We start from the raw sequence: 25,677 nt of genomic DNA, 5'->3' as shown, positions 1-25,677 counted from the left end.
GTTCTGCCCCCAATAAGGGGTAATTATATCTTAGTTGGGATCAAGTACAGGTACTGTTTTATTTCTACAGAGAAAAAGGAAATCGGTTTTAAAATTCTGAATTATTTGCTTATAATGGAGTCTATGGGAAATAATCTTTACATAATTCGGAACTTTCTGGATAACTGGTTTCCGTATAAGGGATCCCATACCTGTACTGTGACAGTCACCGACAAGTAATTTGAGCGAAGCCGTCTGTACTACTACTGAGTGGTTCCTGTAACCATGGCCCCTCTCCTGTATGTACGGAGGAGTAGCTGAGTGGTCCTCAACTGGAAATTGCAGGGGCCCAGGGTACTTTCCAAGTGGTAACTGTGCCGCCATCTTTATTGACTCCCCACTGGTCCGTTGCAGCCATTTGGACCATTTGGAAACTTAACTACACTATGCACGGATCCAGTCAGCTGCAAGAGACTACTGGGAAACACATTCCCAACCTACATCTTTTCAATAATAATGTGATTTTTGGGGGGATTACTCTTTGCAGGTTAAGCTATTTTATCCCTTATTGTAGCTAAGAATGGTCCATTCCAATCTGTGCACTGAAGTAATGATTAGAGTTTGCTGAAAGTCAAGCTGTGAGGACAATGCATGAGTATGGCTCTGCATGACGTTCTCCCAGAAGCCTTTGGGGCAGTAAATATTGTGAGGTCTATTCAGGCACAAACAGTCTACATGCAGCCCTCCTACGTGCCCTACCGATCCTGAGTGGTTAACGTTTCTTTAGACAGTGGATCATTGTATATAACAATAGTTAAAAAATTTGTATTCGCCCCGTTAATGTCATTCAAGTTGCCCCTCTCACATCCCATAGGGTTTCGTTTCTTTGCTGAAAGAAAGTTGGGGTTTTTCTCCGAGCTCATTTTCAATGGTCGGAGTGAATTTGTCAAAGATGATGGAGGTTCTGGCCTCGTTAGAAAGGAACGATTCTGGCCATCTGCCCGGAGAGAAAGGGAGCTTTCTCATGGGATTTGCTAAGCAGATTGGTTCTGCCTGTGTAACGTGCCTGGAGACAATGGCTTTACTGGCAGCGAGAAAGTGCTCCACTTGTGGGTTCCTCTCAAGTGCTTTTCTATTGGAGCCCTCCTCCCCGACTGTCTGAGGGAAACCATACTGCAATAGCCATATATACATAAATACAGAGAAGGAATGTTCTGGGCACACAATAAGCTGTACCCCCATACTGTACTGTCTAAGGGAAACCCTATGGCCCCCCCTACCCATATGTATAAATACAAATATACAGAGAGGGAATGTTCTGGGCACACAATAAGCTGTACCCCCATACTGTACTGTCTAAGGGAAACCCTATGGCCCCCCCTACCCATATGTATAAATACAAATATACAGAGAGGGAATGTTCTGGGCACACAATAAGCTGTACCCCCATACTGTATTGTCTAAGGGAAACACTATGGCACCTCCTACCCATATGTATAAATACAAATACAGGTATAGGACCCATTATCCAGAATGCTCGGGACCAAGGGTATTCCGGATAAGGGGTCTTTCCGTAATTTGGATCTCAATACCTTAAGTCTACTAAAAAACCAATAAAACATTAATTAAACCCAATAGGATTGTTTTGCATCCAATAAGGATTAATTATATCTTAGTTGGAATCAATTACAAGGTTCTGTTTTATTTCTACATAGAAAAAGGTTTTAAATCAGTTTTAAAATTCTGAATTATTTGCTTAAAATGGAGTCTATGGGAGACGGGCATTCCGTAATTCGGAGCTTTCTGGATAATGGGTTTCCGGATATGGGGTCCGATACCTGTATACAGAGAGGGAATGTTCTGGGCACACAATAAGCTGTACCCCCATACTGTACTGTCTAAGGGAAACACTATGGCACCTCCTACCCATATGTATAAATACAAATATACAGAGAAGGAATGTTCTGGGCACACAATAAGCTGTACCCCCATACTGTACTGTCTAAGGGAAACACTATGCACCCCCTACCCATATGTATAAATACAAATATACAGAGAAGGAATGTTCTGGGCACACAATAAGCTGTACCCCCATACTGTACTGTCTAAGGGAAACACTATGGCACCTCCTACCCATATGTATAAATACAAATATACAGAGAAGGAATGTTCTGGGCACACAATAAGCTGTACCCCCATACTGTACTGTCTAAGGGAAACACTATGGCACCTCCTACCCATATGTATAAATACAAATATACAGAGAAGGAATGTTCTGGGCACACAATAAGCTGTACCCCCATACTGTACTGTCTAAGGGAAACACTATGGCACCTCCTACCCATATGTATAAATACAAATATACAGAGAAGGAATGTTCTGGGCACACAATAAGCTGTACCCCCATACTGTATTGTCTAAGGGAAACACTATGGCACCTCCTACCCATATGTACAAATACAAATATACAGAGAAGGAATGTTCTGGGCACACAATAAGCTGTACCCCCATACTGTACTGTCTAAGGGAAACACTATGGCACCCCCTACCCATATGTATAAATACAAATATACAGAGAGGGAATGTTCTGGGCACACAATAAGCTGTACCCCCATACTGTACTGTCTAAGGGAAACACTATGGCACCCCCTACCCATATGTATAAATACAAATATACAGAGAGGGAATGTTCTGGGCACACAATAAGCTGTACCCCCATACTGTACTGTCTAAGGGAAACACTATGGCACCCCCTACCCATATGTATAAATACAAATATACAGAGAGGGAATGTTCTGGGCACACAATAAGCTGTACCCCCATACTGTACTGTCTAAGGGAAACACTATGGCACCCCCTACCCATATGTATAAATACAAATATACAGAGAGGGAATGTTCTGGGCACACAATAAGCTGTACCCCCATACTGTACTGTCTAAGGGAAACACTATGGCACCCCCTACCCATATGTATAAATACAAATATACAGAGAAGGAATGTACCCTGTTGCTAGGAAGTGAATAACTTTATCAACAGCTACAGGGAGGGAAGCCATAAAACAGAACATCTGTGCAGAGCCAGGGAAGCATGGCAGGCCTAATCCCTCTCATACACCTGACACGAGAACACCATTGGCATAAATACCAACCTTCAGAAAATGCTGCATATGTGGGTAACTATGTATAACCAGCGAACTGCAAAGCAAGTGTGTGAGGCCAGATGGGACCCCGGGCATTTATTTCCATGCATCTCCAAGCTGGCAGTGCCGGAATCTCTCTCTGTATCTAATATAATATTATATATATATATATATATATACATACACACACACACACAGGTATAGGACCGGTTATCCAGAATGCTCGGGACCAAGGGTATTCTGGATAAGGGGTCTTTCCGTAATTTGGATCTCCATACTTAAAGTCTACTAAAAAATTAATAAAACATTCATTAAACCCAATAGGATTGTTTTGCATCCAATAAGGATTATTTATATCTTAGTTGGGATCAAGTACAGGTACTGTTTTATTATTACAGAGAAAAGGGAATCATTTAACCATTAAATAAACCCAATAGGGCTGTTCTGCCCCCAATAAGGGGTAATTATATCTTAGTTGGGATCAAGTACAGGTACTGTTTTATTATTACAGAGAAAAGGGAATCATTTAACCATTAAATAAACCCAATAGGCTGTTCTGCCCCAATAAGGGGTAATTATATCTTAGTTGGGATCAAGTACAGGTACTGTTTTATTATTACAGAGAAAAGGGAATCATTTAACCATTAAATAAACCCAATAGGCTGTTCTGCCCCAATAAGGGGTAATTATATCTTAGTTGGGATCAAGTACAGGTACTGTTTTATTATTACAGAGAAAAGGGAATCATTTAACCATTAAATAAACCCAATAGGGCTGTTCTGCCCCCAATAAGGGGTAATTATATCTTAGTTGGGATCAAGTACAGGTACTGTTTTATTATTACAGAGAAAAGGGAATCATTTAACCATTAAATAAACCCAATAGGGCTGTTCTGCCCCAATAAGGGGTAATTATATCTTAGTTGGGATCAAGTACAGGTACTGTTTTATTATTACAGAGAAAAGGGAATCATTTAACCATTAAATAAACCCAATAGGCTGTTCTGCCCCAATAAGGGGTAATTATATCTTAGTTGGGATCAAGTACAGGTACTGTTTTATTATTACAGAGAAAAGGGAATCATTTAACCATTAAATAAACCCAATAGGGCTGTTCTGCCCCAATAAGGGGTAATTATATCTTAGTTGGGATCAAGTACAGGTACTGTTTTATTATTACAGAGAGAAGGGAATCATTTAACCATGAAATAAACCCAATAGGCTGTTCTGCCCCAATAAGGGGTAATTATATCTTAGTTGGGATCAAGTACAGGTACTGTTTTATTATTACAGAGAAAAGGGAATCATTTAACCATTAAATAAACCCAATAGGGCTGTTCTGCCCCCAATAAGGGGTAATTATATCTTAGTTGGGATCAAGTACAGGTACTGTTTTATTATTACAGAGAAAAGGGAATCATTTAACCATGAAATAAACCCAATAGGCTGTTCTGCCCCAATAAGGGGTAATTATATCTTAGTTGGGATCAAGTACAGGTACTGTTTTATTATTACAGAGAAAAGGGAATCATTTAACCATTAAATAAACCCAATAGGGCTGTTCTGCCCCAATAAGGGGTAATTATATCTTAGTTGGGAATCAAGTACAGGTACTGTTTTATTATTACAGAGAGAAGGGAATCATTTAACCATGAAATAAACCCAATAGGCTGTTCTGCCCCAATAAGGGGTAATTATATCTTAGTTGGGATCAAGTACAGGTACTGTTTTATTATTACAGAGAAAAGGGAATCATTTAACCATTAAATAAACCCAATAGGGCTGTTCTGCCCCCAATAAGGGGTAATTATATCTTAGTTGGGATCAAGTACAGGTACTGTTTTATTATTACAGAGAAAAGGGAATCATTTAACCATTAAATAAACCCAATAGGGCTGTTCTGCCCCAATAAGGGGTAATTATATCTTAGTTGGGATCAAGTACAGGTACTGTTTTATTATTACAGACAAAAAGGAAATCACTTTTAAAATTCTGAATTATTTGATTAAAATGGAGCCTATGGGAGACGTAATTCGGATCTTTCTGTATAACGGGTTTTCGGATAAGGGATCCCATACATACATACATATACATACAGTGGTGTGAAAAACTATTTGCCCCCTTCCTGATTTCTTATTCTTTTGCATGTTTGTCACACTTAAATGTTTCTGATCATCAAAAACCGTTAACTATTAGTCAAAGATAACATAATTGAACACAAAATGCAGTTTTTAAATGAAGGTTTACGTTATTAAGGGAGAAAAAAAACTCCAAATCTACATGGCCCTGTGTGAAAAAGTGATTGCCCCCCTTGTTAAAAAATAACTTAACTGTGGTTTATCAATTTCAATTTTCAATTTCAATATCAATTTCTGTAGTCACCCCCAGGCCTGATTACTGCCACACCTGTTTCAATCAAGAAATCACTTAAATAGGAGCTACCTGACACAGAGAAGTAGCCCAAAAGCACCTCAAAAGCTACACATCATGCCAAGATCCAAAGAAATTGAGGAACAAATGAGAACAAAAGTAATTGAGATCTATCAGTCTGGTAAAGGTTATAAAGCCATTTCTAAAGCTTTGGGACTCCAGCGAACCACAGTGAGAGCCATTATCCACAAATGGCAAAAACATGGAACAGTGGTGAACCTTCCCAGGAGTGGCCGGCCGACCAAAATTACCCCAAGAGCGCAGAGACAACTCATCCGAGAGGCCACAAAAGACCCCAGGACAACATCTAAAGAACTGCAGGCCTCACTTGCCTCAATTAAGGTCAGTGTTCACAACTCCACCATAAGAAAGAGACTGGGCAAAACGGCCTGCATGGCAGATTTCCAAGGCGCAAACCACTTTTATGCAAAAAGAACATTATGGCTCGTCTCAATTTTGCTAAAAAACATCTCTATGATTGCCAAGACTTTTGGGAAAATACCTTGTGGACCGACGAGACAAAAGTTGAACTTTTTGGAAGGTGCGTGTCCCGTTACATCTGGCGTAAAAGTAACACAGCATTTCAGAAAAAGAACATCATACCAACAGTAAAATATGGTGGTGGTAGTGTGATGGTCTGGGGTTGTTTTGCTGCTTCAGGACCTGGAAGGCTTGCTGTGATAGATGGAACCATGAATTCTACTGTCTACCAAAAATCCTGAAGGAGAATGTCCGGCCATCTGTTCGTCAACTCAAGCTGAAGCGATCTTGGGTGCTGCAGCAGGACAATGACCCAAAACACACCAGCAAATCCACCTCTGAATGGCTGAAGAAAAACAAAATGAAGACTTTGGAGTGGCCTAGTCAAAGTCCTGACCTGAATCCTATTGAGATGTTGTGGCATGACCTTAAAAAGGCGGTTCATGCTAGAAAACCCTCAAATAAAGCTGAATTACAACAATTCTGCAAAGATGAGTGGGCCAAAATTCCTCCAGAGCGCTGTAAAAGACTCGTTGCAAGTTATCGCAAACGCTTGATTGCAGTTATTGCTGCTAAGGGTGGCCCAACCAGTTATTAGGTTCAGGGGGCAATTACTTTTTCACACAGGGCCATGTAGGTTTGGATTTTTTTTCTCCCTAAATAATAAAAACCCTCATTTAAAAACTGCATTTTGTGTTTACTTGTGTTATCTTTGACTAATAGTTAAATGTGTTTGATGATCAGAAACATTTTGTGTGACAAACATGCAAAAGAATAAGAAATAAGGAAGGGGGCAAATAGTTTTTCACACCACTGTATATATATAAATATATATATACACACACACACACATGTGCCATGGAGACTGTGCCAGTAGGAAAGGATATGCCTATGGGAAATGGGCAGGAGTGGCGCTGCCCACAGTGCTCCCCTCTTGTGCCAATGGGGCATTCTCTCTCCATACAGAGGCACCAAGCCTGTGGGTATGGATCTCTGCCCCCGGCATTAATCAGCCATAAAAATGAAAATTAATTGCTGCTTCCCTGCTACAGTAATGGCGCAGCTGCCGTCTCCTTCTATGGGCTGAAATGAGAATAGATTTCAATTGCTGCTAAATATATAAATAATAATAAATAATATAGCCAGCTTTCCTTTACCCAAGTCAACAATGCCCCTTGCCTTTGTGGCTCTTGCTCAGTGGGGCTAATGATCTATTTCAGGCACTGGCAGAGGATATTATAAATACAGGCTGAATGAGAAGTGATTATTTCTATTTATTCTCCTACAGAATCTCACAGATCTCTCTCAGGGCCGCTTTATGGGACCAGAGATCCGATTGGGGAGCCCCCCACACCTGCGCCAGTAAATACCCAACAGGACTATCTTCAAGGAGAGGAACTTGAATACAATAAGAAATACAGAAATAAACACAAGGTCCAGGAATGTTTTGTTAATAGGAATGTTGAGCTCTTCCGGCAGATTATAATGAGGGGGCTGCCATTTCTGGGGTTGCTTCCTTCAGTCAAAAGTTATAGCAGATGAAATGTCCAACCGTTGTTTGGGGATGTCAAATAAGGGCTGTGATTGGCCATTTGGTACCCAATGTTGACTGCTGGCTCAGCAGAGCTTACAATCTAAGGTCCCTATCCCATTCCCATCAGTCCCTGCCCCAGTGAGCTTACAATCTAAGGTTCCTATCACATTCCCATCAGTCCCTGCCCCAGTGAGCTTACAATATAAGGTCCCTATCACATTCCCATCAGTCCCTGCCCCAGTGAGCTTACAATCTAAGGTCCCTATCCCATTCCCATCAGCCCCTGCCCCAGTGAGCTTACAATCTAAGGTCCTTATCACATTCCCATCAGTCCCTGCCCCAGTGAGCTTACAACCTAATGTCCCTATCCCATCAGCCCCTGCCCCAGTGAGCTTACAATCTAAGGTCCCTATCCCATTGCCATCAGCCCCTGCCCCAGTGAGCTTACAATCTAAGGTCCCTATCACATTCCCATCAGTCCCTGCCCCAGTGAGCTTACAATCTAAGGCCCCTATCACATTCCCATCAGGCCCTGCCCCAGTGAGCTTACAATCTAAGGTCCCTATCACATTCCCATCAGTCTCTGCCCCAGTGAGCTTACAACCTAAGGTCCCTATCCCATTCCCATCAGTCCCTGCCCCAGTGAGCTTACAATCTAAGGTCCATATCACATTCCCATCAGCCCCTGCCCCAGTGAGCTTACAATCTAAGGTCCCTATCACATTCCCATCAGTCCCTGCCCCAGTGAGCTTACAATCTAAGGTCCCTATCACATTCCTATCAGTCCCTGCCCCAGTGAGCTTACAATCTAAGGTCCCTATCACATTCCCATCAGTCCCTGCCCCAGTGAGCTTACAATCTAAGGTCCCTATCACATTCCCATCAGCCCCTGCCCCAGTGGAGCTTACAATCTAAGGCCCAATCAGTCACACACTGATTACCATCTGACAGCTGGTAGCATTCGCGTTATCCTCCCATCACCCGATCCCTTTTTATTCACAACGTTTCCGATAATTAACTGCCCAACGCACTCACCTGCTGGCTGCCCCTTTGCTGCCTTATTATAACCTTCCGGGGGTAAAGTCCAGTTCTGGGCAGTGAGTGCAGCTGCTCTGGGCATCCGGTTCCCCCGGCTCTTAGCGTTCCCTTATCTCCCTGTTACACACCTGCCGCATCTGCACCAACGGTGCAACCAACTGCCTGCTCTGACTGTCAGCCTGCACTACCTGTGCTGGGGAGAGGCCCAGGTTTAAGCCAAGATTCGGCCTATTTTAGCCAAACCCATGAGTCTGGCCAAACAGTATCCGAATCCTTATGATCACGTTACTTTTCATGAAGTTATAAAATGTTTCACCGCACTTTCTCTGGTTCGGTTCTGGTTCTGGTTTAGTATTCGGCCAAATCTTTTACGAAGGATTCTGGGTTTGGGCCGAATCCCACAATAATGGATTCAGTGCATCCCTACTGCGTTGGTTCTGCCTTCTTTATTCTTGTGGATATTCTATTCTCTGATTGGCTACCCATTGTGTTTTAAGCACCGCCCACTTGAAAAATGGAGACTCCCAGGCAAGCAGAAAGGTAAAAGCAATAACAAATATATATATGGGGGGGGGGGGGCACAAGTGCAGTTTTATACAGAGACACTGTGACTGAGAGGGAAACGCACACTAAGCGGGAGGCGCTTGACACGTCTTGGTTTCCAGGATCCGTGCCTATAAATATATATGTACTTGCGTTGCTAGGGACCCTGTGCCAACACATTATGCAACGGGCACGTGAGCCGAGCGCAGAGACACTCCCGCCGTCAGATGGAATGTGGGTGCAAATCGGATTCAGAAAGCACAAATGGAACGAGGGGCCCCTGCTCTCAGCATTGGGGACAAATTCGCTGAATGGCTCCAAGGGGATGAATTTTAAAGGGGACATTGTGTGAAAAACCATATTGTGCCAATGAATTGTACTCAGCTAAATACAGAAGGAATGGGCTTTAAAAAGTGGCGTTTCAGCCTGATTTATTGAAAATTTCTCCAAAACCCGCCTAAGCCCCGCCCATCTGTTCCACTTCCTGCTGCCTCCTTTCCCAGGCTGTGCAGGGGGGCCAGCGGCACTGTAGGATAGGAACCAATCAGCAGCTAGGCTGACCTGATAGGGAACTGAAGCCTGTCTGTGCTTGTGTGACTGCAGGGCTGTGATTGGCTCTCCCTCTCCTACTGTGCTTCTGGCAGGAACCATTAGGACACGCCCACTCCATTTGAAACACAGACAGGGACTTGAGAGGATCTATAGGGAGCTCCAATAAAGGGGCCATTTACCAGGTAAATGCTGAAATTCTAAATTGCAAAAAGATAAATAACTAAAAAAACACAAATAATAAAAATGTAAATCCAATTGTCTCAGAATATCACCATACTAAAAGTTAATTCAAAGGTGAACTATCCCTTTAAAACTACTAAAAAGTTTGAATGAATATATTTGGTCGAGTTGCCTAGAATTGCATTTTGCTTCCCCTTTAAAATTCCCAGCATCCTTGGTACCCCTGAAACTATAGCGGGGTGACTGTTACCCCAATGTTTCTATATATCTGTAACTTTGTTATGGGCTAAGGGGGCCCAGCCTGAAGGCCAGTTAGGGGGGGATTTGGGGTGAGTGCTTATTTGTGCCCTGGGTACCCCTGGAACTATAGCGGGGTGACTGTTACCCCAATGTTTCTATATATCTGTAACCTTGTTATGGGCTAAGGGGGCCCAGCCTGAAGGCCAGTTAGGGGGGATTTGGGGTGAGTGCTTATTTGTGCCCTGGGTACCCCTGGAACTATAGCAGGGTGACTGTTACCCCAATGTTTCTATATATCTGTAACCTTGTTATGGGCTAAGGGGGCCCAGCCTGAAGGCCAGTTAGGGGGATTTGGGGTGAGTGCCCTATCTATGTGCCTGTGTATGAGCTGCTGCCCTGTACAAGTTGCCCCATGGCTCACACACAACTTGCCCAGTAGAATAACAAGCCAGCCCATAATCACAGCAAACAGACAGGGTCGCGGGATATAAACACGCCATGTAGCGCAGTACAATGATACCCCTGAGCCGTGGGAATTCTATACGGGGTTAGAAATTCTCTGATCCAGGAATTGCCTCTCAGACTCGGCCAAATCCCCAGGATTTTCAGCAAAATCCGGTTTCAGACGGTCGAATGCGGCTTTTCTTGTGAGTTCCCTGAACACCTGAGTCTCAAAGTCACCAGCCACGGGCGCTACAAAGTCACCCAAACCCCCCCATGCAGTGCCCAAGGTGGTGGCTCACAGGGGATTATGGGAGATGGTGGCATAGGTTATTTAACTTTATAATACTAAATTCCACAGTCAGACTCAGACTAATCCCACTTAAATTCCCCCTAATCACTGCATAACAGAGACCACTGCTACGGATTGTAATAATAATAACCCCCCCCCCCCCCCCAAATCGTGTCACTATCACTATTGATCCCTAGGGCAAAGGTTAATGCTGGGGAGGGGCAGATAGAGATCACTAACCCCCCCCCTATAAACCCCCTTGTGAATCCTACCCCCCAGGTAACAGGCTGTGGGTCTGACCCTGTATGTAAGGCTCAAAATTAAAAGTTTAAAGGGGAAGTAAACCCCAAAATAAAATAATGCCCAATGAAAGAAAAAGTTGTTGGGATTATGGCCTCTTTAAACTGTCAAAACTGGAACATGATGGAGAGAGTAATATTCTGAGACAGTTTGCAATTGGTCTTCATTTTTTATTATTTGTAGTTTTTTTTTTTTTACAGTTTTTGTTCAGCATCTCTGCTGTTTGGAGTTTCAGCAGCTATTTGGTTGCTAGGATGCAAATTACCTTAGCAACCAGGGTGTGGTTTGAATAAAAGACTGATATATAAATAGGAGGAAACTTGAATAGAAAAAAAAAAAATAATAATACTAAAAAGCAGCAATAATTAAACTGTAGTTTCACAAAGCAATTGTTTCTGGCTGTGACCCCCTGTTTGACAGCTGACAGAAGGTAAATCATTCAAAAACTATAAATAATAAATAACGAAGACCAATTGCTTAGAGCTGGACATTCTAGAACATACTAAAAGTTAACTTAAATACCAGAATACAAATCTAGTTTTAAACCTGCTGCTATAAGGTTGCTAGGGCTCAGGCACCCTAGCAACCAGGTAGAAGTCTTCATAAATTAAAACACTATGACAAAAAAAGAACATATGAAACTTTGTTTCCACTATTTCCCTCTGGAAAGTACAGTGAATCCCTAAGGCGCCATACGTAGAACCCCCATATTGGGATCGGCGCCCCGCGGAGAGGGTACGAGATGCAACACCATACGGCTCCTTTCTACTGTCCCAATTCATGACTAAGTGGACTACATTTCCCATCATCTATTGCACAGCGCTGCGGAATATGCGGGCACTTTATACACTTATTATTAATAATAAATCTCCTACAGAAGAGTCTCCTCACCCAGAATACAATATCAGCGTGTGAATTAGCCACTGTGACCCCACGTATTGGGGAAATTCTGCAGGATACATGATATATATATATGTCTATTTGTTGCAATAAATGGACTTCTTTGCTGCAGAGACACATTTCCCTGTGATGGCGAGTGACCCGGAGAGAGGGGGGGGGGGGTTAGTAAATATGCCCCAGGTCTATAGGGAGAATTAATCCCCCGGCTGTATAATCCGGATACGTACAGGTGGTTTCTGTGACAACTCATAAGATCCAGCCGATGCCGCACAGTAAGGAGAATCTATTGCTGATGACAGGGCAGTTACATAAACACCTCCAGCAGTGGGGCAGGGAGACATTCTGCCACATGGAACCACTTACAGGGGGGCAACTAATCCAGCAGTGGTGCCTAGTGACTGTACAGAGGGAAGTAAAAGCAGGTCTCATTGGCTGCTGTTGTACTACAACTCCCAGCATCCCCTGACAGCTAAAAAGATCTATATTACAACAGCTGAACAGCCAGAACTCCAGGGCCACTCACACTAAACTGACTGGGTAGATAGATAGATAGATAGATAGATAGATAGATAGATAGATAGATAGATAGACAGATATAGATAGATAGATGATAGATAGATAGATAGATAGATAGATAGATAGATAGATAGATAGATAGATAGATAGATATGGATAGATAGATAGACAGACAGATATAGATAGATAGATGATAAATAGATAGATAGATAGATAGATAGATAGACAGATATAGATAGATAGAGAGATGATAGATAGATAGATGATTGATAGATTAAATGAGAGATAGGTGGAATCACAGCCCTACAGTAGTTTCTCTATGGAAGCCAGTGACTTGCCCCAGGGAGGGGTACTTACAGCTGAGGGTAGGTGCCAGGGTGCGTGTAAAGGCACAGGTGGCAGATGGAGGGCACAGGGGGTACAGAGCAATGCAGTTCCCTTGCCCAGAGGAGCCCCCCCCCCCCCCGCACTAATCTCAGCCCGTAACTCCCAGGCACCCACTTACCGGACTTAACCAGCATGGCTCTGTGCATTCCGCTAGCGGGGGCGTCCGGCACCCTCACCCGATCGAACCAGGATCTCTGGGACTGCATGCCGGCCGGCTGGGTAGGTATGTAGCTGGGTATGTAGGTGGGTAGGTAACTGGATAGGTGGGTGGCTGTTACCGCTGCGCTGAGAGTACCGCTCCCGGCTCGGCCATTGGCACCGACTGCAGCGCCTTCCCCCCCCCGCCCGAGCTTTTCAGTCAGAGCAGCATCACGTGATACGAGAGAACTCCCCCCCCCCCTCCCCTCCGTGCGGCTCCCTCTCCCATTCCCCTCTCCGTGTGTCCGTCTGAGGGCCCCACACTGCCACCTCTGTCCCCTGCACTAACCTCATAGGTCCCCACACTGCCACCTCTGTCCCCTGCACTAACCTCATAGGTCCCCACACTGCCACCTCTGTGCCCTGCACTAACCTCATAGGGCCCCACACTGCCACCTCTGTCCCCTGCACTAACCTCATAGGTCCCCACACTGCCACCTCTGTCCCCTGCACTAACCTCATAGGTCCCCACACTGCCACCTCTGTGCCCTGCACTAACCTCATAGGGACCCACACTGCCACCTCTGTCCCCTGCACTAACCTCATAGGGCCCCACACTGCCACCTCTGTCCCCTGCACTAACCTCATAGGGGCCCACACTGCCACCTCTGTCCCCTGCACTAACCTCATAGGGGCCCACACTGCCACCTCTGTCCCCTGCACTAACCTCATAGGGCCCCACACTGCCACCTCTGTCCCCTGCACTAACCTCATAGGGGCCCACACTGCCACCTCTGTCCCCTGCACTAACCTCATAGGGGCCCACACTGCCACCTCTGTCCCCTGCACTAACCTCATAGGGCCCCACACTGCCACCTCTGTCCCCTGCACTAACCTCATAGGGCCCCACACTGCCACCTCTGTCCCCTGCACTAACCTCATAGGGACCCACACTGCCACCTCTGTCCCCTGCACTAACCTCATAGGGGCCCACACTGCCACCTCTGTCCCCTGCACTAACCTCATAGGGACCCACACTGCCACCTCTGTCCCCTGCACTAACCTCATAGGGCCCCACACTGCCACCTCTGTCCCCTGCACTAACCTCATAGGGACCCACACTGCCACCTCTGTGCCCTGCACTAACCTCATAGGGCCCCCACTGCCACCTCTGTCCCCTGCACTAACCTCATAGGGGCCCCACTGCCACCTCTGTCCCCTGCACTAACCTCATAGGGGCCCACACTGCCACCTCTGTCCCCTGCACTAACCTCATAGGGGCCTACACTGCCACCTCTGTCCCCTGCACTAACCTCATAGGGGCCCACACTGCCACCTCTGTCCCCTGCACTAACCTCATAGGGGCCCCACTGCCACCTCTGTCCCCTGCACTAACCTCATAGGGACCCACACTGCCACCTCTGTCCCCTGCACTAACCTCATAGGGACCCACACTGCCACCTCTGTCCCTGCACTAACCTCATAGGGGCCCACACTGCCACCTCTGTCCCCTGCACTAACCTCATAGGGGCCCACACTGCCACCTCTGTCCCCTGCACTAACCTCATAGGGACCCACACTGCCACCTCTGTCCCCTGCACTAACCTCATAGGGACCCACACTGCCACCTCTGTCCCCTGCACTAACCTCATAGGGACCCACACTGCCACCTCTGTCCCCTGCACTAACCTCATAGGGACCCACACTGCCACCTCTGTCCCCTGCACTAACCTCATAGGGGCCCACACTGCCACCTCTGTCCCCTGCACTAACCTCATAGGGACCCACACTGCCACCTCTGTCCCCTGCACTAACCTCATAGGGACCCACACTGCCACCTCTGTCCCCTGCACTAACCTCATAGGGGCCCACACTGCCACCTCTGTGCCCTGCACTAACCTCATAGGGCCCCACACTGCCACCTCTGTCCCCTGCACTAACCTCATAGGGACCCACACTGCCACCTCTGTGCCCTGCACTAACCTCATAGGGACCCACACTGCCACCTCTGTGCCCTGCACTAACCTCATAGGGGCCCACACTGCCACCTCTGTCCCCTGCACTAACCTCATAGGGCCCCACACTGCCACCTCTGTCCCCTGCACTAACCTCATAGGGCCCCACACTGCCACCTCTGTCCCCTGCACTAACCTCATAGGGACCCACACTGCCACCTCTGTGCCCTGCACTAACCTCATAGGGCCCCCACTGCCACCTCTGTCCCCTGCACTAACCTCATAGGGGCCCACACTGCCACCTCTGTCCCCTGCACTAACCTCATAGGGGCCCACACTGCCACCTCTGTCCCCTGCACTAACCTCATAGGGGCCCACACTGCCACCTCTGTCCCCTGCACTAACCTCATAGGGCCCCCACTGCCACCTCTGTCCCCTGCACTAACCTCATAGGGGCCCCACTGCCACCTCTGTCCCCTGCACTAACCTCATAGGGGCCCACACTGCCACCTCTGTCCCCTGCACTAACCTCATAGGGGCCCACACTGCCACCTCTGTCCCCTGCACTAACCTCATAGGGGCCCACACTGCCACCTCTGTCCCCTGCACTAACCTCATAGGGACCCACACTGCCACCTCTGTCCCCTGCACTAACCTCATAGGGACCCACACTGCCACCTCTGTCCCCTGCACTAACCTCATAGGGGCCCACACTGCCACCTCTGTCCCCTGCACTAACCTCATAGGGCCCCACACTGCCACCTCTGTCCCCTGCACTAACCTCATAGGGCCCCACACTGTCACCTCTGTCCCCTGCACTAACCTCATAGGGCCCACACTGCCACCTCTGTCCCCTGCACTAACCTCATAGGGGCCCACACTGCCACCTCTGTCCCCTGCACTAACCTCATAGGGGCCCACACTGTCACCTCTGTCCCCTGCACTAACCTCATAGGGACCCACACTGCCACCTCTGTCCCCTGCACTAACCTCATAGGGACCCACACTGCCACCTCTGTCCCCTGCACTAACCTCATAGGGGCCCACACTGCCACCTCTGTCCCCTGCACTAACCTCATAGGGACCCACACTGCCACCTCTGTCCCCTGCACTAACCTCATAGGGACCCACACTGCCACCTCTGTCCCCTGCACTAACCTCATAGGGGCCCACACTGCCACCTCTGTGCCCTGCACTAACCTCATAGGGACCCACACTGCCACCTCTGTGCCCTGCACTAACCTCATAGGGACCCACACTGCCACCTCTGTGCCCTGCACTAACCTCATAGGGACCCACACTGCCACCTCTGTGCCCTGCACTAACCTCATAGGGGCCCACACTGCCACCTCTGTCCCCTGCACTAACCTCATAGGGCCCCACACTGCCACCTCTGTCCCCTGCACTAACCTCATAGGGCCCCACACTGCCACCTCTGTCCCCTGCACTAACCTCATAGGGACCCACACTGCCACCTCTGTGCCCTGCACTAACCTCATAGGGCCCCCACTGCCACCTCTGTCCCCTGCACTAACCTCATAGGGGCCCACACTGCCACCTCTGTCCCCTGCACTAACCTCATAGGGGCCCACACTGCCACCTCTGTCCCCTGCACTAACCTCATAGGGGCCCACACTGCCACCTCTGTCCCCTGCACTAACCTCATAGGGGCCCACACTGCCACCTCTGTCCCCTGCACTAACCTCATAGGGACCCACACTGCCACCTCTGTCCCCTGCACTAACCTCATAGGGACCCACACTGCCACCTCTGTCCCCTGCACTAACCTCATAGGGACCCACACTGCCACCTCTGTCCCCTGCACTAACCTCATAGGGGCCCACACTGCCACCTCTGTCCCCTGCACTAACCTCATAGGGACCCACACTGCCACCTCTGTCCCCTGCACTAACCTCATAGGGGCCCACACTGCCACCTCTGTCCCCTGCACTAACCTCATAGGGACCCACACTGTCACCTCTGTCCCCTGCACTAACCTCATAGGGGCCCACACTGCCACCTCTGTCCCCTGCACTAACCTCATAGGGACCCACACTGCCACCTCTGTCCCCTGCACTAACCTCATAGGGACCCACACTGCCACCTCTGTCCCCTGCACTAACCTCATAGGGGCCCACACTGCCACCTCTGTCCCCTGCACTAACCTCATAGGGGCCCACACTGCCACCTCTGTGCCCTGCACTAACCTCATAGGGACCCACACTGCCACCTCTGTCCCCTGCACTAACCTCATAGGGGCCCACACTGCCACCTCTGTCCCCTGCACTAACCTCATAGGGGCCCACACTGCCACCTCTGTCCCCTGCACTAACCTCATAGGGGCCCACACTGCCACCTCTGTCCCCTGCACTAACCTCATAGGGGCCCACACTGCCACCTCTGTGCCCAGCACTGCACTAACCTCATAGGGGCCCTCACTGCCACCTCTGTGCCCTGCACTGCACTAACCTCATAGGGGCCCACACTGCCACCTCTGTGCCCAGCACTGCACTAACCTCAAAGGGGCCCACACTGCCACCTCTGTCCCCCTGTACTGCACTAACCTCAAAGGGGCCCACACTGCCACCTCTGTCCCCCTGCACTGCACTAACCTCAAAGGGGCCCACACTGCCACCTCTGTCCCCTGCACTGCACTAACCTCAAAGGGGCCCACACTGCCACCTCTGTCCCCCTGCACTGCACTAACCTCAAAGGGGCCCACACTGCCACCTCTGTCCCCTGCACTAACCTCATAGGGGCCCACACTGCCACCTCTGTCCCCTGCACTAACCTCATAGGGACCCACACTGCCACCTCTGTCCCCTGCACTAACCTCATAGGGGCCCACACTGCCACCTCTGTCCCCTGCACTAACCTCATAGGGGCCCACACTGCCACCTCTGTCCCCTGCACTAACCTCATAGGGGCCCACACTGCCACCTCTGTCCCCTGCACTAACCTCATAGGGGCCCACACTGCCACCTCTGTCCCCTGCACTAACCTCATAGGGCCCCACACTGCCACCTCTGTCCCCTGCACTAACCTCATAGGGCCCCACACTGCCACCTCTGTCCCCTGCACTAACCTCATAGGGACCCACACTGCCACCTCTGTCCCCTGCACTAACCTCATAGGGACCCCCACTGCCACCTCTGTCCCCTGCACTAAACTCAAAGGGGCCCACACTGCCACCTCTGTACCCTGCACTAACCTCATAGGGACCCACACTGCCACCTCTGTGCCCTGCACTGCACTAACCTCATAGGGGCCCACACTGCCACCTCTGTCCCCTGCACTAACCTCATAGGGGCCCACACTGCCACCTCTGTCCCCTGCACTGCACTAACCTCATAGGGGCCCACACTGCCACCTCTGTGCCCTGCACTGCACTAACCTTATAGGGGCCCACACTGCCACCTCTGTGCCCTGCACTGCACTAACCTCATAGGGGCCCACACTGCCACCTCTGTCCCCTGCACTGCACTAACCTCATAGGGGCCCACACTGCCACCTCTGTGCCCTGCACTAACCTTATAGGGGCCCACACTGCCACCTCTGTGCCCTGCACTGCACTAACCTCATAGGGGCCCACACTGCCACCTCTGTCCCCCTGCACTGCACTAACCTCATAGGGGCCCACACTGCCACCTCTGCCCCCCTGCACTGCACTAACCTCATAGGGGCCCACACTGCCACCTCTGTCCCACTGCACTAACCTCAAAGGGGCCCACACTGCCACCTCTGTCCCCCTGCACTAATCTCAAAGGGGCCCACACTGCCACCTCTGCCCCCCTGCACTGCACTAACCTCATAGGGGCCCACACTGCCACCTCTGTCCCACTGCACTAACCTCAAAGGGGCCCACACTGCCACCTCTGTCCCCCTGCACTGCACTAACCTCAAAGGGGCCCACACTGCCACCCCTGTCCCCCTGCACTGCACTAACCTCATAGGGGCCCACACTGCCACCTCTGTGCCCTGCACTAACCTCATAGGGGCCCACACTGCCACCTCTGTGCCCTGCACTGCACTAACCTCATAGGGGCCCACACTGCCACCTCTGTGCCCTGCACTAACCTCATAGGGGCCCACACTGCCACCTCTGTGCCCTGCACTGCACTAACCTCATAGGGGCCCACACTGCCACCTCTGTGCCCTGCACTGCACTAACCTCATAGGGACCCACACTGCCACCTGTGCCCTGCACTAACCTCATAGGGGCCCACACTGCCACCTCTGTGCCCTGCACTGCACTAACCTCATAGGGACCCACACTGCCACCTCTGTGCCCCGCACTGCACTAACCTCATAGGGACCCACACTGCCACCTCTGTGCCCTGCACTGCACTAACCTTATAGGGACCCACACTGCCACCTCTGTGCCCTGCACTGCACTAACCTCATAGGGACCCACACTGCAACCTCTGTACCCTGCACTGCACTAATGGGGCCCAACACTGCACTAATAGGGGCCAACATGGTACTAAACTCATAGGGGCCCCACATTGCACTAATAGGGGCCCAACATTGCACTAATAGGGGCCCAACATGGTACTAAACTCATAGGGGCCCAAGATTGCACTAAATAGGGGCCCCACATTGCACATAGGGGACAGAATTGCACATAGGGGCCAGTACTAATTAGGGGCCCACCATTGGACATAGAGAACAGCACTGTACTAAACTTGTAGGGGCCCAACGTTGCACATAGGGGCCAGAATTGCACTAAACTTGTAGGGGCCCAATATTGCACATAGGGGCCAGAATTGCACTAAACTTATAGGGGCCCAATATTGCACATAGGGGCCAGAATTGCACTAAACTTATAGGGGCCCAATGTTGCACATAGGGGCCAGAATTGCACTAAACTTATAGGGGCCCAATATTGCACATTAAACTTACAGGGGCAGCACTAATTAAGTTCCCCAGGGCCAGGGACAGTAGTGCACTGTACCAGTAAAATAGAGTGTAAGTTCTAAGGGACCTCATTTCAAATGTGTATTGATACTCCTTGTATTTGAGTAATAACAGAGAGAGCATCTACAATGCAGATTATGACCCTGAGCAGTGGTTCCCAAACTGTGGGGCTCATCCTCCTGGGGGGTATGTGGTGGGGCTGGCACTATGGTAGTGGGGGCTCAGTTTAGATTTGAGGAGTGAAATATTTAAACTAGGGCTGAATGACTGATGCACCAATGGGGTAACAGAATAAAAACATGCATATAACCAATAGGAACAGCACAGAAATGCTGGCACCTTGCCCTTTATTTTAAGCCACAGACTTGTAAAGTGAATCCAGCATTTCGGGGGGGGGGGGGCAGCCTCCCTTTGTAAGGAATCAGAATAAAATTAGATTATTAATAATAATAATAATAATAATAACAGCCCTTCCTGGCATCCCCAGAGCTACTCACAGCATAAGCCCACCAGCCTGGCATCCCCAGAGCTACTCACAGGATAAACCCACCAGCCTGGCATCCCCAGAGCTACTCACAGCATAAACCCACCAGCCTGGCATCCCCAGAGCTACTCACAGCATAAGCCCACCAGCCTGGCATCCCCAGAGCTACTCACAGCATAAACCCATCAGCCTGGCATCCCTAGAGCTACTCACAGCATAAACCCACCAGCCTGGCATCCCCAGAGCTACTCACAGCATAAACCCACCAGCCTGGCATCCCCAGAGCTACTCATAGCATAAGCCCACCAGCCTGGCATCCCCAGAGCTACTCACAGCATAAGCCCACCAGCCTGGCATCCCCAGAGCTACTCACAGCATAAACCCACCAGCCTGGCATCCCTAGAGCTACTCACAGCATAAACCCACCAGCCTGGCATCCCTAGAGCTACTCACAGCATAAACCCACCAGCCTGGCATCCCCAGAGCTACTCACAGCATAAACCCACCAGCCTGGCATCCCTAGAGCTACTCATAGCATAAGCCCACCAGCCTGGCATCCCCAGAGGGCACCTGGAAGACGTCAGCGAGGGTGGGTGGGGGTGCCAGTATGGATGGCTGTGCACTAGGTCCCTCCAAAGAGTTTTTTGCAGGGGGGCCCAGTGCACAAAGGCCAGACGAGAACCTCTGTGTGGCAGAAACGCCGCTAACGCAGACCCAGGCGTGAGATCTAAATCAGATCTGTAGTTATGTTTGTGGGAACGTTCATCCGGAGGCTTATTGATGCCAAGGTACAGCGTGTTCCGCTGATGCTTCCCAGCATAGGTCCTTTGCCATGGCAACTGGAATAATTACACACCATTGGCAAGGCTGTTATATATATATATATATATAAAGGTATACATATATATATATATATTTATATAAAGAAGTGGTGGGCGAGAAGTTTTTCCTCTGGAGGTTGGTGACAATAGGCCCCATATTTTGCAGCTGAATAGATTTATTGAAGTAACACCCCGTTCTGTTTTATTCTCAAGCTTTTCATTGGCAGTAAGTTCCCAACATGGATTTTGAGTGACTTTGTATCGTTTGTATCGGTTGCTGCAGCACGGATTGTTAGATGTGAACTGAGAGGGCGTTCCCTATGCTCAGAGTCTGCTGATGGACTGTGTACAGGTATGGAACCCATCATCCAGAATGATCAGGACCAAGGGTATTCCGGATAAGGGGTCTTTCCATAATTTGGATCTTCCTACCTTAAGTCTACTAAAAAAATCAATAAGACATTAAACCCAATAAGATTATTTTGCATCCAGTAAGGATTAATTATATCTTAGTTGGGATCAAGTACAGGTACTGTTTTATTATTACAGAGAAAAGGGAATCATTTAACCATTAAATAAACCCAATAGGGCTGTTCTGCCCCAATAAGGGGTAATTATATCTTAGTTGGGATCAAGTACAGGTACTGTTTTATTATTACAGAGAAAAGGGAATCATTTAACCATTAAATAAACCCAATAGGGCTGTTCTGCCCCCAATAAGGGGTAATTATATCTTAGTTGGGATCAAGTACAGGTACTGTTTTATTATTACAGAGAAAAGGGAATCATTTAACCATTAAATAAACCCAATAGGGCTGTTCTGCCCCCAATAAGGGGTAATTATATCTTAGTTGGGATCAAGTACAGGTACTGTTTTATTATTACAGAGAAAAGGGAATCATTTAACCATGAAATAAACCCAATAGGGCTGTTCTGCCCCCAATAAGGGGTAATTATATCTTAGTTGGGATCAAGTACAGGTACTGTTTTATTATTACAGAGAAAAGGGAATCATTTAACCATGAAATAAACCCAATAGGGCTGTTCTGCCCCAATAAGGGGTAATTATATCTTAGTTGGGATCAAGTACAGGTACTGTTTTATTATTACAGAGAAAAGGGAATCATTTAACCATGAAATAAACCCAATAGGGCTGTTCTGCCCCCAATAAGGGGTAATTATATCTTAGTTGGGATCAAGTACAGGTACTGTTTTATTATTACAGAGAAAAAGGAAATCAATTTTAAAAATCTGAATTAGAATAAAATGGAGTCTATGGGAGATGGCCTTTCCGTAATTTGGAGCTTTCTGGATATTGGGTTTCCGGATAAGGGACCCCATACCTGGGAAATAGTGAAACAGCAGGATGAGAGACTCTAGAGGGGATGCCTGGAGCAGGCTTAGTGGGTTGGGGCAGAAAGAGAGAGCACTGGGAGGTGGGACAGGTACATAGAACAATAATGGAGACCCCCCTGGTACTAACCCTATTGCATGTAGCAGAACTGTCTATGGGAGGGGTGCAAATAGGGGCAGAATAGTAGGCACAGCAGGGAAAGATGGACACTGTAGGGCAACATGGCTTCCCTAGGATTGTCAGTAGAAGGGTAAGATGGGAAGAGTAGGTCAAGATGGCTCTGGTCAGGCAAGATGGCAGCACACACTTGACCTGCTCTGATTGGCAGTATAGGAAGGCCGCCTCGGGATAGTCTGGGGACCAGAAACAACCATGGCTGAATATGTAGGTCATAGTAATGTGCGGCACACCATTAGCAGGTTATGACCTTACACTGCTGGCTTGTGGTTCCGCCTTTATAGGTGTGCCCCGCCTCTTTTTTTTATGTCGTATGGGGCAGGTCTATAAATAGAGAAGCCATGTTGGGTAGGGTTCCAGTTGGGAGTGGCCGGTTAAGGTCAGGTGTAGATTGAGTTTTTCTCGACCCGCACATCACTAGTAGGTCAGACAGGAAGTGAAAAGGGGTTACTTCCTCATGATGACCCCGCCCACAAGCTTAATTGGCAGATGAAATTTCCAGTCTGGACAGATCGATGGTGGTCAATATCTGTTTATTTATGTCCAGCTTTAGATTCAACACTGCACGCTGATTTAACAGCATAGGCACCAGTTTGCCTGTCAATCAAAAGTCAACCAATCAGAGCACGACACAAATTTGCTGGATAAAAATAAAGATATGAGTATTAAGTTTTATTCCCTAAATTCATGGCTCGGTCTCCAGCCGGGGGTATTGGGAGCTGCGCTCATTAGTTCCCATTTAATAGAGATGCTAATATTAGCAAACGAGCTCGGCTCCTGGCCTCATTAGATATTTTGGATATTAGTGTCACTGTGCAGAATGGGGACAGGGATAAAGTGTCATTAGCAGATAATTGGCAGATAAACCGGCCTGACCCACATTAGAATTTTGTGGGAAACGGTGTATGGGAAGTTTTAGCAAAAACGGCTTAGAAATCATTTTAGATGAATAAAAATTCTTAATTAGAATGGAGATTTAATCAAATTGGGATGTACCAATGGGAAAGAACTGCCTGTTTGGAAAGTACACAGAACACAGTTGGCGTATACGTCTAATTCTACACAAGCTCTAAGCAATATCAATAGAAATGTTCCCATTCCTTACGCTCTTGTTGGCAGCATCACCCTGGCAGCACATTATGTTATTATACACATAGCTGGTAGGGCTCCTCACGCTGGGCAGATTTGCCCTGCCAGTGCTGTAGGGTTCATGTAAGTGGGGTGGTGCCAGTGCTGTAGGGTGCATGAGAATGGGGTGGTGCCAGGGCTGTAGGGTGCATGAGAATGGGATGGTGCCAGTGCTGTAGGGTGCATGAGAATGGGGTGGTGCCAGGGCTGTAGGGTGCATAAGAATGGGATGGTGCCAGGGCTGTAGGGTGCATGAGAATGGGGTGGTGCCAGTGCTGTAGGGCCCCTGGACATGGCACTTTAGGTTGCGGTGTCCTCCTAATGGGAGTAACAAACTCGACTCCTACAGGGTGGGTTAGTGGCACCGCGCTCCAGGCTGGGTTAGTGGCACCGCGCTCCAGGCTGGGTTAGTGGCACCGCGCTCCAGGCTGGGTTAGTGGCACCGCGCCCCAGGCTGGGTTAGTGGCACCGCGCCCCAGGCTGGGTTAGTGGCACCGCGCTCCAGGCTGGGTTAGTGGCACCGCGCTCCAGGCTGGGTTAGTGGCACCGCGCCCCAGGCTGGGTTAGTGGCACCGCGCCCCAGGCTGGGTTAGTGGCACCGCGCCCCAGGCTGGGTTAGTGGCACCGCGCTCCAGGCTGGGTTAGTGGCACCGCGCCCCAGGCTGGGTTAGTGGCACCGCGCTCCAGGCTGGGTTAGTGGCACCGCGCTCCAGGCTGGGTTAGTGGCACCGCGCCCCAGGCTGGGTTAGTGGCACCGCGCTCCAGGCTGGGTTAGTGGCACCGCGCTCCAGGCTGGGTTAGTGGCACCGCGCTCCAGGCTGGGTTAGTGGCACCGCGCCCCAGGCTGGGTTAGTGGCACCGCGCCCCAGGCTGGGTTAGTGGCACCGCGCTCCAGGCTGGGTTAGTGGCACCGCGCTCCAGGCTGGGTTAGTGGCACCGCGCTCCAGGCTGGGTTAGTGGCACAGCTGCGCTGCTCTATTTCACACAATAATAAAAAAGGACCAAGTCACGGCTGGGTTTTTCTTTCACCTTAAATACAGTAATATTGTATGTATGGAATTTATTGCCTGACAAGCACATTTTAATCTGTTGCTACAAAGCTGTTAAACAAGAATCTCCTCCCAAAAACAGACCTGAAAAATTGCAGCACATTCCCCATATACATTCATTACACATTTCCACTGGATTCAAATGTCATTGTTGCTGGGCACAGTGTCTGTCTGTCCCTTTCTGCAGGGTCAGACTGGGGGGTGCAGGGCCCACCAGGGCTACTGCCTCAGGATTCCCTGCACCCCCTAAGGAGTCCCTGCCGTGGCCTTCACACCCCCTGCAGGGGCCCCCATGACCCATCTGGCTGCTTCCGGGTCTGGTCAGGGCCGGCGGGGCCCACCAGATTTTTTCCCGGTGGCCCAGTCCAACCCTGCCTTTCTGTCCTTTGGTTCTGACATGTCTGATAAAGTATCGGTGCTCTGCCAAATCACGTGTATCTGCTACATTGTTTCAGGAGTGAGAACTAGTAGTTCAGAGAATATAAACAGCACAATCAATATAGGAAAAGTGGTTTTATTTGATCTGCAGATCTGTAGATTTTCATAGAATCTGAATTTCCCTTATTTAGAATATAACATGAAGAAGTTGACAGTTTGTGTGTGTGGGTCTATGTGTATCTATATATATGTGTTTATGTGTGGGTCTGTGTGTATCTATGTATACAGTATATGTGTGGGTCTATGTATATATGTTTGTGTGTG

General features: G+C 48.7%; 1 protein-coding gene across 3 annotated transcripts in view; it reads right to left on the bottom strand.

Moving 5' to 3' along the window:
• The window catches only part of fam107a (family with sequence similarity 107 member A), an 81,293-nt gene that overhangs the window by 12,910 nt on the left and 42,706 nt on the right, over positions 1 to 25,677 (bottom strand). The window contains 1 exon segment of one of the 3 annotated variants that reach the window (NM_001128182.1): positions 13,071 to 13,243. The exons of the other annotated variants lie outside the window; for them this stretch is intronic. The gene's annotated coding sequence lies outside the window, so the exon portion shown is untranslated. 3 annotated transcript variants of the gene reach the window in all.

Source organism: Xenopus tropicalis, chromosome 4, assembly GCF_000004195.4.
Source record: "Xenopus tropicalis strain Nigerian chromosome 4, UCB_Xtro_10.0, whole genome shotgun sequence".
NCBI classification, from domain to species: domain Eukaryota; kingdom Metazoa; phylum Chordata; class Amphibia; order Anura; family Pipidae; genus Xenopus; species Xenopus tropicalis.
This window is presented reverse-complemented; position numbering and strand designations above follow the sequence as displayed.